The sequence below is a fragment of the Eriocheir sinensis genome, chromosome 41 (genome assembly GCF_024679095.1).
Source record: "Eriocheir sinensis breed Jianghai 21 chromosome 41, ASM2467909v1, whole genome shotgun sequence".
NCBI lineage: Eukaryota > Metazoa > Arthropoda > Malacostraca > Decapoda > Varunidae > Eriocheir > Eriocheir sinensis.
In genome coordinates, this window is record NC_066549.1 from 15,957,717 (window position 1) to 15,969,812 (window position 12,096).

At 42.8% G+C, this 12,096-nt stretch overlaps 1 protein-coding gene across 4 annotated transcripts in view; it reads left to right on the forward strand.

The window, feature by feature from the left end:
• Positions 1–12,096, forward strand: part of LOC127009736 (AP-1 complex subunit gamma-1-like) — a 179,686-nt gene that overhangs the window by 47,206 nt on the left and 120,384 nt on the right. The window lies entirely within an intron of this gene.

A 12,096-nucleotide genomic window follows, 5' to 3' on the forward strand; every position in this document is an offset into this window, starting at 1 on the left:
GGGTGCAGATACAACAAGTTGAGCCATTCTGAATACCAAAAGGTATTGGAGAGAAGCAAAGGCAATGAATAGTTAAGAAACTGGCCAGTCAAAGCCAAAAGGAGGAAAAATAAAATTAGTTTCAAAAAGACATTCAAACGAGACAGATTTTTAATTTATTTATTTATTTATTTATTTATTTATTTATTTATTTCTACGTGCCAGCCTACAGCACCGGTAGGCATTCTTGAGGGACCTGGATGGTAGTTGGCCCCAGCCCGTCATGGTGCAGGCAAGTGTTTTATAGTGGCGCCATCTTTTCTTGGCTCATGCTGCCCCCCGGAGCTCGTTCTTGATTCACTTGGACGGTTTCCTTTAGAGTCTGGGTTGGTGGGTGGTCTTCAGGACAGCATGTGGGTAGTCTTAAGCCACTCGGCAGTGACTGAAAAATCCCAGGTGGTAGCGGCAGATTTGAACCCGCGGTGAATGCGGGGCCTGCACACTAACCACTCCGCCACCTCCTACCCAAATGTAGAAATGTCTGCAGAAAGGACAATCTCATTGGGTAACTGATTCCATAAATTTGTGAACGACGGACAAAAATTCATAGGATTAAAAGCAAGATCGTTTTGACTAAGAGAAAACCTTGTGACCCGGGCAGGAGTAAAAGGATCAGGCAAAGCATTGTGTAAGGCATGCCGATTATTCTTAAAAACTTTAAATAAAATGCTAAGGGCACCAACTTGACACCGATGATCAAGATCAAGAACAAGTGCCAGAGAAATAGATTTAACCCGTACAATACTGCCGACGCATATATATGTTAGGGCTTGCTAGACACTGGTACAGTGGGTGTAGCAGGTTTATTTTTGCTACAGAGACTGCTGTAGACAATGGCAACACTGCACGAGTGCATCTGTAGCATTGGCAACACTACCCAAGCTAGGGAGGAATCCCAAGCCACCTGTGACATCAAGATCAAGATCCGCTTAAATAATGTCGCAGTGACCCATTCTTTTAGCCACAGTCACGGCTATGGCGATAGATAGTGAGTTTGAGGTTTCCTCATCTGAAGAAGATGTGGGAGCACTGTCAGACTGGTTCGGCCAAGGATTACGTGCAAGATGAGGAGGATATAGGCTATAGGCAATACCGTTTGTGTAAGGTATTATATGTGTATGAGTGAGCTAAAATTCTGGAAATCCCACACTTTACTCCATGAAATGGTGCTCTCTGAAGTATTCTACACCTGTGAGCCACAAAAAATGGGCTACCTGGCCTCTATCACTTGTCAAATCTTCTATAAACCATCATTGGGGCCGTTTCCAGCACTGTGATAACACTGCATGGAGTTCTGTGAAAACTAGGTCCATGACATATGTTTTTTTCTTATTTTTCCACATTTCCCATCACAGAGATCATTGTTAACCCGTGGGCTTCGGCTATGGGAAAGCTGAGAAGTGGCCGAGAAACGACAAAATTACACTGCATTTTGAGACTTAGAAAAGAGCATGGAACATACATCAGAGTACTCCTCTCATAACCATAAAGCCGTTAAAAATATTTACTTGTACTCAAACTCCATTCTTATTGGGTTGTGTTTGTTACAAAATAAACAGTCTCGTGACGCGTGGCATCAAGCCGAGAGTCGCTTGTTGTCTACTATAGAGAATTTGACAAGTGATTACTGTATGGGTAGCTAATTCAGTATGCCATGACCCTACAGCACCACCTATGACAAAAAAAAGCCCACATCAAGATCACTCATCTACCACAATGAACTAGGGCATTCATGGTGGGTTGCGCTATGCCACCACCACCTACAATTAGCTTGAATTAGGTGTTTTGTGGTGAGCCCTTTTTATGGTCCACCGTACCACAGCCATGACTCGTGAAGCCCTGAAAAGGGTCTGCTGACGTTTTTTGGGGGAAAAAAAAAAATCGTCCGGTACTGTACGGGTTAATTGAATTAATAGCTCTGTCAAGTAACTTTAAATAGCAATTAGGAGCAGACATCCAAACAGGAGCACAATACTCAAAGTGGGGCAAAATGAATGCATAAAAAGATTTGATTACAGTTGAGTCACAAGCAAATGTTTTGAAGCATTTACGAAGTAAGCCTGTCTTCTGTGCAATAGTGGAAGACATGGAACGGATATGCTTCTCAAATGTCGGTTTAGAATCAAGAGTGACTCCCAACAGACGGATACTAGAAACATCCTTAATGCTGTAGTGGACGGTCACTGTTCTTCCCCTAAACCTATCAACAGTGGTGTTCTTTAGGGCTCTGTTCTTTCTCCCACTCTTTTTCTGTTGTTCATTGATGATCTTTCCAAAATGAACTGTCCTATCCATTCTTATGCCGATGACTCTACTCTGCATTTCCCAACTTCTTTTGATAGAAGGCCAACTCAACAAGAACTAGACAATTCCAGGCTGGAGGCTGCAGAACACTTAACCTCAGACCTTACTATTATTTCCGACTGGGAAAAGAAAATCAATTTCTTCACCTATCAACTTGACACAATCTTCCAAATGCCTATCCTCTATTCTTCTACAACACTCAGCTGTCACCTTCTCCTTCCCTAAACATCCTTGGTCTATCCTTAACTCAAAATCTCAACTGGAAACTCCGTATCTCCTCTCATTAAATCAGCTTCCTCGAGGTTGGGTGTTCTGTATCGTCTCCACCAGTTTTTCTCACGTGTTTTGTGGGGCTCCACTCACACAGCTCTCTTGGACAAAGTAGAGTCAAAGGCTCTTCGTCTCATCAACTCCCCTCCTCATACTGACAGTCTTTTACCTCTTAAATTCCGCTGCCATGTTGCCTCTCTTTCTATCTTCTATTGATATTTTCATGCTGACTGCTCTTCTGAACTTGCTAACTGCATGCCTCCCCCCCTCCCATGGCCCCACTGCACTTGATTCTCTACTCTAGCTCATCCCAATAATGTCCAAACCCAGTGGTGTACCCAGAAAATTGAATAGGGGGGTCAATATCTATCTATCTATCTATCTATCTATCTATCTATATTATTTTTTTCTGTGACCAGAATGTTTCCAAGCGCAGGGATCCCATACAGCTTGGGTATTTGGGTTAGACCGTAAGGCTAAATCTTTTTATTTTTTTTATAAATTCATGCATTGATGCATACATATACATACATCATACATTTTTTAAGTTTGTTGGTAGCATATACGTACAACATAAATCTGGGGGATTTAAATAATTTGAAACGTACTTTTTTTGTTACTTGAGCGAACATTGCTTCTAATCTTGTTTATTTCTGTAATTTGCACTGCAAAGATTTACACTCAAAACAACACTACTTACTTTAGAACTATATGTTCAGATAAAAAAGTAATATACTGGCAAGGAAAAAAAGTTATATTCATGCATGTTGTGTAGTCCTCGGTTATACAGGCTGCTGCTGTAATACATATTTTTACAAGATACATGGAAAGAAAGTGGGTCAGATATTTTATGAATATAAAATAAGAATTAACTAGATTAATTAGTTACCGTTAACAACAAGGCATTGAAACTGGTTTACCTCAAACAAGGACTTTATCATGATCAAGATCTAGGTCATTGTCATTGATCATAATTTATGTTATTGTGTTCCTAAGGTATGTTTTAAGCAATTTAAAGACACTAAAGAATCCCTCATTAGTGGAAGTGCTGACAAGTAGAGTTGAGAAAATCTGCGATAAGGTGAAAGATTTGGATATGTGCCCAATTTTTTGGCACATGCCAATGTCTGGACCCTCAAGAACTTGCTTTGGCCTCTCATGAGATTAATGGTGCTTCCAATAACTCTGCCACCGTAAATATTCAGCTTCAACGAGATCTGCATCACCAAGAAATTTTCCATAAAATTCAACTGCATGCCTCCTTCAGTTCACTAAAATCAGTATCAACTGAAAGAGAGGGAACAAGATTTACCAACAAAAGACTCCTTTTTTTTTTACAACAAAGGAGACAGATTAAGGGCACAAAAAAAGGAACCAGTAAAAAAAAATGCCCGCTACTCGCTGCTCCTAAAAAAATAATCAAAAGAGGTGGCCGAAAGAGAGGTCAATTTCGGGAGGAGAGGTGTCCTGATACCCTCCTCTTGAAAGAGTTCAAGTCGTAGGCAGGAGGAAATACAGATGAAGGAAGATTGCTCTAAAGTTTACCAGAGTGAGGGATGAAAGAGTGAAGATGCTGGTTAACTCTTGCATAAGGGGTTTGGACAGTATAGGGATGAGCATGAGTAGAAAGTCGTTGTGCAGTGGGGCTGTGGGAGGGGGGGAGGCATGCAGTTAAGCAAGTTCAGAAGAGCAGTCAGTGTGAAAATAGCAATAGAAGATAGAAAGAGAGGCAACATCGCGACTGAATTTAAGAGGTAGAAGACTATCAGTAGGAGGAGGAGAGCTGATGAGACGAAGAGCCTTAGACTCCACTCTGTCCAGAAGAACTGTGTGATTGGAGCCCCCCCACATGTGAGATGCATCCTCTTGTGTTCAGATGCAAACCTTTCCGAGTTGTTAGCACAGAGTCCAAAAATGGGAGAAAATAGCTCCTCGATAGTATTCCTGTGGAGTTGCTGATTGAGGGTTAGCCTTATTTTTCTGACGACCACTGATTGTTCAAGGCTTCTGGCCTGATGATATCTCCGTACCTTTCCTCAGCTTGGGAAAAAAGTTGGTTGAACTTATCTCCATCACGATAGGACTGAAGTACATCTATGCTGCTCTGTACACTTCCAAGAGCACCCATCAGTTCTTCTTGTGACCCCTGAAGCTTCTCTGGCAAGGGTTTAGTGATACTTAGAACTGAGGTAAGCACTTCCAAACTCATGAGAAAACCAGGGTCACTTATTGCTTTCTTGAAAGCAGTTGCTTGTCCAACTACTTCAGAGTCCCTGTTCGTAGAAAAATCGTCAAGTGATGCCACTAGTGCAAGGTATACTTCACTGAAGATTAGGCTTAATTGCCTACTGGTTCTTCACCCATCGTGTTTTGCAGTAATTACTCTTATTCATTATTTCATCATTATTTACCTACCTGATTAACTGAATCATCTGGTGCATCAGTTGAGTCAGTGGTGACTTTCTTACACCAGATAGTGCAGTGTTTTCTGACGTTTCATAGCCATTCCATAACCATTTATGGGTAGGCGGTGGCCGAACTGGTAGCGTACTGGGCCCACATTCACCGCGTGATGGACGACACGGGTTCGAATCCCCACGCTACCACTCGGATTTTTCAGTCACCGCCGAGTGGCTTAAAACTACCCACATGCTGTCCTGAAGGCCACCCATCAACCCGGACTCTAGAGGAAGCCGTCCAAGCGAATCAAGAACGAGTTCCGGGGGGCAGCATGAGCCAATGCAAGATGGCGCCACTATAAACACTCGCCTGCGCCAGAACGGGCTGGGCCGACCATCAGGCCCCACCTAGAAGAAGCCTTGGGCCGACCATCAGGCCCCACTGGGAAGATGCCAAAAAAAAAAAAAAAAAAAAAAAAAAAAAAAAAGGAGGAATTATGTAAAGAATGGAAAGGCACAAATCCCAAGCATGTGTGAATCAAGAAATGACATGCTATAAAAAATAGTACTAGGTAAAAAGAAAGTGAATTATATCAATCATAATCGTCAGAAATTTGAAATTTGTGGCCAGAAAATATTATACGAATAACATGAATAGACTACGGCCACACGAGCCTACGTCGTCAATGAATGTTTCTCAAAATAGACCACCTGCTCTTATTCAACTCAGCAGCTCCATTGTTCAGGTGCTGAACATACACAAGTTACTCAGCCACTCTACACTGTCCACTATCAAGCACAAAACAGTCATTAAAGGTGCTAATATAGTGGCAAAGGTCAACATCACAGGTCCCATACACGTCTCGCGTCACATGCAACTCTCCCCGTCATAATGCAGAAGCATATTACATACTCACCACTGTCACCAGATAAGTTCACTTGGTGCCTCTACAGTATAATTATATAGTCCCCCAATCACTTTGACAGCACCTTACACCTAAAATCAAGTAAATATGAGAGGCAAGAAAGAAAGGCGGCTTACAATTACGACTTTCGTGCTCGTGTCCCTGTCTCGTATTCCTCTTCTTCCTGCTGGCTCCCCGCTCCCTCTACAAACACCCCTCCACCGCTTTCACTTTACAATGACATCCCACTTATCAGATAATTTTATGAAACCATCACTGTATCAACTTACTTTTTTTTTCACTCATAACACACCTTATATCCTGCCATTAATTAACTCAAAACAAAACCAAAGAGGAAATAACTCGGTCACTCGGTGCCACTAAGGTCTCAACTCCACACACACACACACACACACACACACATTCATAATCGTAACACTAATTCCTATTATTCTCGTGTAATAAATATTTATTCATTATTATTTTTTCTTGGCATAAGGGGGGGGCCATGGCCCCATGGCCCCCCCTCTCGGTACGCCACTGTCCAAATCTCATATGCAAGAGTTAACCAGTATCTTCACTCTTTCATCCCTTACACTGGTAAACTCTGGAACAGCCTTCCTTCGTCTGCATTTCCTCCTGCCTATGACTTGACCTCCTTCAAGAAGAGTGTATCAAGACACCTCTCCACCTGAAATTGACCTTTCATTTGGCCATTCTTTACTTTTGTCTATTATGGGAGCGGTGAGTAGTGGGCTTTTTTTTCTACACTTTTTGTTGCCCTTGAGCCGTCTCATTTGTTGTAAAAAAAAAAATAAATAAATAAATAAATAAATAAATAAATAAATAAAAAAATCTGTCCACCAAAAATGTGCAAACAAGGATGAGGTTGGTTCAAGGTACAGGATCTACTGATGGTAATGGAATGCATTTTATTAGCATTAAGCTTCATGTACCAAAGTTGACACCAAGCGGTGATCATTGCCAAGTCCGTATTCAGAGATGCAGCAACTTCACCTCTGTTACTAGGAGAGTGAACAGATGAGTATGGAGTTGTATCATCAGCACGTGAAATAAGCTTATTTTCGTACATTTAAATTTAAAATTCAAAATTTACCAGGCATTAAAAGTTGAACTCACCAAAGATTACACATTTCATTGATCCCAGCCAGTTGTCAGCAATTTAGACAAATTGCCAGATCACCTGGTGACAAATTTTGTTATTTCTCCTTCATGTCAATATATATGAGGAGCAATTTTAGGGAAAAAAAAAAAAAAAAATCACTGACCCTTGGCAAGTATGAAATAATCTTTACCCGTCCCCTACTATGTCTTAACCACCATGAAAGTAAAATAATAACCCACCACTTTCAGGGTTGCCTTAAAATGTCAGGTGTATTTATTTATTTATTATTATTATTGTTTTTTTAATATTCTGCTTATGGTGCCAGTAGGCTTTCTTGATGGACCCTGATTATCGGCCCCAGCCTGTTATGGTGAAGGCAATTGTTTTTAGTAACACCATCTTGCTTGGCTAATGCTGTCCCCCCAGAGCTGATCTTTGATCCTCTTTTTAAGAGAATCTAGAGTCTGGGTTGATAGGTGGTTTTCAGTACAGCATGTGGGTAGTCTTATGCCACTCGGTGGTGACAAAAATTCCAGCTTGTGTCAGTGGGCGGGACACAAACTTGTGTCCTGGACGCTGCGCCCTCACGCTAACCACTCACCCACAATATATATATATATATACATATATATATATATATATATATATATATATATATATATATATATATATATATATATATATATATATATATGCGGATACACGGAAGTCAATCAGAACAACCAAGGAACACTGTGCACACAATCACCACAAAGGTGTACAAACATCAACAATGAACTTCCCCAAACACGTAGCAGTGATATAACCGTCTATTAAACCTCACCATAGTAATTCAAGTATAGCAACAACACAGCCTTTAGGCCAACACTGTGGGGAGGTTAAATAGAACGAGGTTAAAGATCACCTGGTGTGGGGTCGTGACAGTAGCACAGATGTAACGTAGCACAGCTCAAGACGAGACTGGAGGCGGCAGGATAAGAGTTCCGTCCCCTCTCTAAACAGCAGCTTGAACAGGCAGAGAGAGAATCACTTCAGCCCACGAAAGTGATGTTGTTGGTGGTAGCGAGTGTTCTAAGTGCTAATCGGTTCACAGATAGAGGAAGTCATATCCGCCAGGGTTACTTTATTTAGACAAACTTACAGAGGTCATCGACATAGACAAGACACTAAGAAAGGTGTCTGTGTGTTTATGCTTTTATGTGAATGTTTTGAAGTGTGGGTGACTTTTAAGTGTTGGTGTATATGTGGAACTATGTGTATAATTTGACAATAGAAGGAAGAAGACAGACAGTGGAAGATAAACGAGGACAAGGAAAGTTAAACATTGAAGACGCTACTAGACAGAGGGAGTAAAGGATCGACGATGAACATTAAACATGAGAACACAGAATCTTAAGTCTTTCTTTGCAGCACCCCATTTTCTTGTCACTGAGGGGAAGGACCACGGAATTTGAGCGGTGACTGCTACAATGTCTTCTAAATGAGGACCTCAGCGGAGTGGAGTAGATGTATGTTGCCGGCAGAAGGCTGGAGGTCGCTGGGGATATTAACAGACGGAGATCAGTCAACAACACCGATTCTCCTCACGGGTTCGAAGCGTGCATCGGCAACTCACGTGAAGCATCACGCGTGGATAAGTGGTAGCTACGGTGGCGTGATGTTCCCGCGCACACAGAAACACACACACACACAGTTATGGGAGGGTTGCCGGTGGCCCTTACAATGGTACGGTTTCGGTTTCATACAGATTGTCATGGAAGAAAAAATTTTAGGATTTTTTAGCTTTCCCGCTTGTCGCACCAAGTAGCTATGGCGTGAGTGGCAACACTGTTCTACCAGAACGTCTGCTGAAAGCACCCCAGGTAATTCTCGATTTAGGCGAGGTTGGTTTACGCGTTTTTGAAATAATGCGGGTTCAAAAATTCAAATCAGTGTTTAATTTACACGTTTTTTCACTTATACGCGATATTTTATGGAGTGGCCACCAGATGTCTCACGCAACTGGACTCACAGCGCTGCGCCTTGACGCTGAGCTCAGTTCTTCCCGCGCGCCACTTGAACAACAATACAGTACCTACGCTGCCACGCTACTCAACAATAGGGGTGGGCAGGCACCGGTACTAGTTCTGGTACTAACGATACCAGCTATACGGTATGGTACCGGTACCAGACTGCTCGGTACCGGTACCAATACTAGCCAGTCGCTCATGGTGTCCCTCATTTCTTCCTCACACAAGTGAGGCTGAGACTGAGTGCCTGAGTGGATATCTCAGTGATAGGATATTCTCTCTCTCTCTCTCTCTCTCTCTCTCTCTCTCTCTCTCTCTCTCTCTCTCTCTCTCTCTCTCTCTCTCTCTCTCTCTCTCTCTCTCTCTCTCTCTCTCTCTCTCTCTCTCTCTCTCTCTCTCTCTCTCTCTCTCTCTCTCTCTCTCCACTGAATGAAGTGAATATTTATTTTTCAATAGAAACCAACCTCTTGTTTGATTTACATTGTTTTTGATTTACGTGACCTCTTCAAGGACACATACTCGCGTAAATCGAGAGTTACCTGTATACAAGTTATTTTATCTCTATATTTATGCTTACATCTCAAAATTATTAATTAATATATGTTTCTTTATGTGCAACATTTAATTTGCATGTTTTCATATATAATACATGATTATGTTGAGTTTATGGTTGAAAACTTGTTGTATTCAATAGCGACATTTGAAATCTGGCGTGTGCAGCGATCCTAGATATGGCACGGGCGCTGTTTTTACTGACGTAGTGAGTTTCTTTATGTGCACCATTTAATTCTGCATGTTTTCATATATAATACATGATGATTATGTTGAGTTTATGGCTGAAAACTTGTTATATTTAATAGCGACATTTGAAATTTGGTGCGCGTGGCGATCTGAGATACGGCACGGGGCGCTTTTTGGCCCGCAGTGAAGGGTTAAAAGTAGCATCACACTGGATGTTTTCCTCCAAACATTGTGGCTATGGCAAGAGAGAGAGAGGGAACGAGTCGTGTTGTGGCCGCAGTTGAAGGAGGCTGCCTTACAATTTGGTGAGTTCTGAAAACACGTTTGTGATTGGCTAGGAGTCCGATGACGTTATCGCCGACGCTCACCCAATCAGCGGCTTCACTGCCTTGAGGCGCTGTCAAGCCCCTATTACACGTATCCGGTTTCCTACGGCCAACCTGGCCTATGGCGCCGTAGGAAAATTCTGGCCTACGGCTAGAGTTATTACACGTATTTGAACGGCCGGTGGCAAGTGGGTCAGTGTAGCACTGGATGTGGTGGAGGAGTGACATGCCTTCTCTCGACGACAATCTCGTTGCTATTGCTCTAGCGTGCTGTTTGAAGGTGAAAACAAGAAAAAGGAAGATTTGGTCCAAACCCTGGCTGTGTAAACGACAAAAATACTCTCATGTTAACTTAATGAAGGAACTAGCACTAGAAAAAGATGACTGGTTTAACTACATGCGAATGGATCATGACACATATTTGGAACTCTTAAGTCAGGTATCACCTTTAATAGAAAAAAAGGACACTTGCATGAGAGAAGCAATTAGACTTTTTACTACCGCCCCCTCAAGGAATAGGCCTTTCCTTCCGCGCCCCTCTTGCAAATATAAATAAAATTCGCTCCCAGGTTTATTAACAATGGTAAAAGCCTAACTTAACTACCAAATTAATTTAATACGATAATTTTCCATTTTTTAATAAAATTCTCAGTAATTGCCCCCCAACTTTTTGATAAAATAAATATTCCAACTTTACCCCCCGGGGTCCCCCCCCCCCCCCCCCTGGAAATTACTAATGTCCCTCAAGTTGTTTATTTTCTTAACAACAGTATCTTTATTGGCACTAGGATCAATTTCTTGAAGTTTATTTACTAATTTACCATATGCTGCATTTCTCACTTCTCTGTTTGAATAATCCTTAGATTTAATGAACCACAAACATGGCTCATTTCGATAAATTTCTATGAAGTCACTCAAGAAATCACTGGCGCAAGAGCTTGTCATGGTGGCGACGTTCCACTGTCAGGTGCCAGACTGATGTCATACCATACGGTGAGCAATTACACGCTCCGTCCTCAGTCGTGACGTCGGCGGCCGTCTGACCAACTTTAGTACTGGCGAAAGTTCATCCGGCCGGCCGTGGGTGAGCGTTCATACGGCCGATTTGCTATCACACGCTCCGGTTTGAGCATATGCTAGCGTCGCGACCGACGGCGCCGTAGGAAACCGGATACGTGTAATAGGGGCTTCACAATGGCCGTTTTCGTCCAACCATTTTGACTACGCGCAATGCCCGTACGCTCAACTGGGAGCGAGTTCACGGTTATCCGTAAGCTGGTGTTACACAGGGCTTTTTTCTTCCCACCGCGTTGGCGCCACCTAGGGCAACCAGCAATTAACTCCAACTTTTCCGGGTGTGCGTCACACATGGCCAAGGTCGGTTGCCCGTTTCCACATCCACAACGTAAACAAAGCACTTGCCCTGTATCGACATGGCGTCGTCTGCTAAAGTAAGGGCTGTCGCGGCTTGTGCTGCCATTACCCAAGTTATGGACTTGTTGCATCAGTTATATGGCAGGAAGAAGCTGTTGTGGGTGTGGCGTGTCTGTAGGTCCTCCGTGCCAGTTCTCATTGTCACCACATTGTCCCCCCCTTGAGCAAGGGGGATGGGGTGTGTGGTGTGTGAGGTCCTGGCAGTACCAAGAGATCGACTATATGAGCACTTGCTTTAACGGGAGGGTACCTGCTGGCGATTACGAGTCCAACTCGCGATCAGACCGTTGTGAATTACACACACACACACACTGAGAGAGAAGAGGAAATGGGAAGATTGTGTGGAGGGAGGGGCTAAAGTGAGTCAGGTCATGTCCTGCTGGAAGCCCAAACCTGACTCTCCCTCAGGACCTGACCTGACTCTCCCTACTGCCCCTCCCTCCTCCTCCCTTCTACTTTCTTCTTGTTTTCACCCTCTATCTCTCCCTGTTTCCTCCACTCCTTTTCCTTGTTCTCCCTTCTTACATCCTCTATCTGTATTTT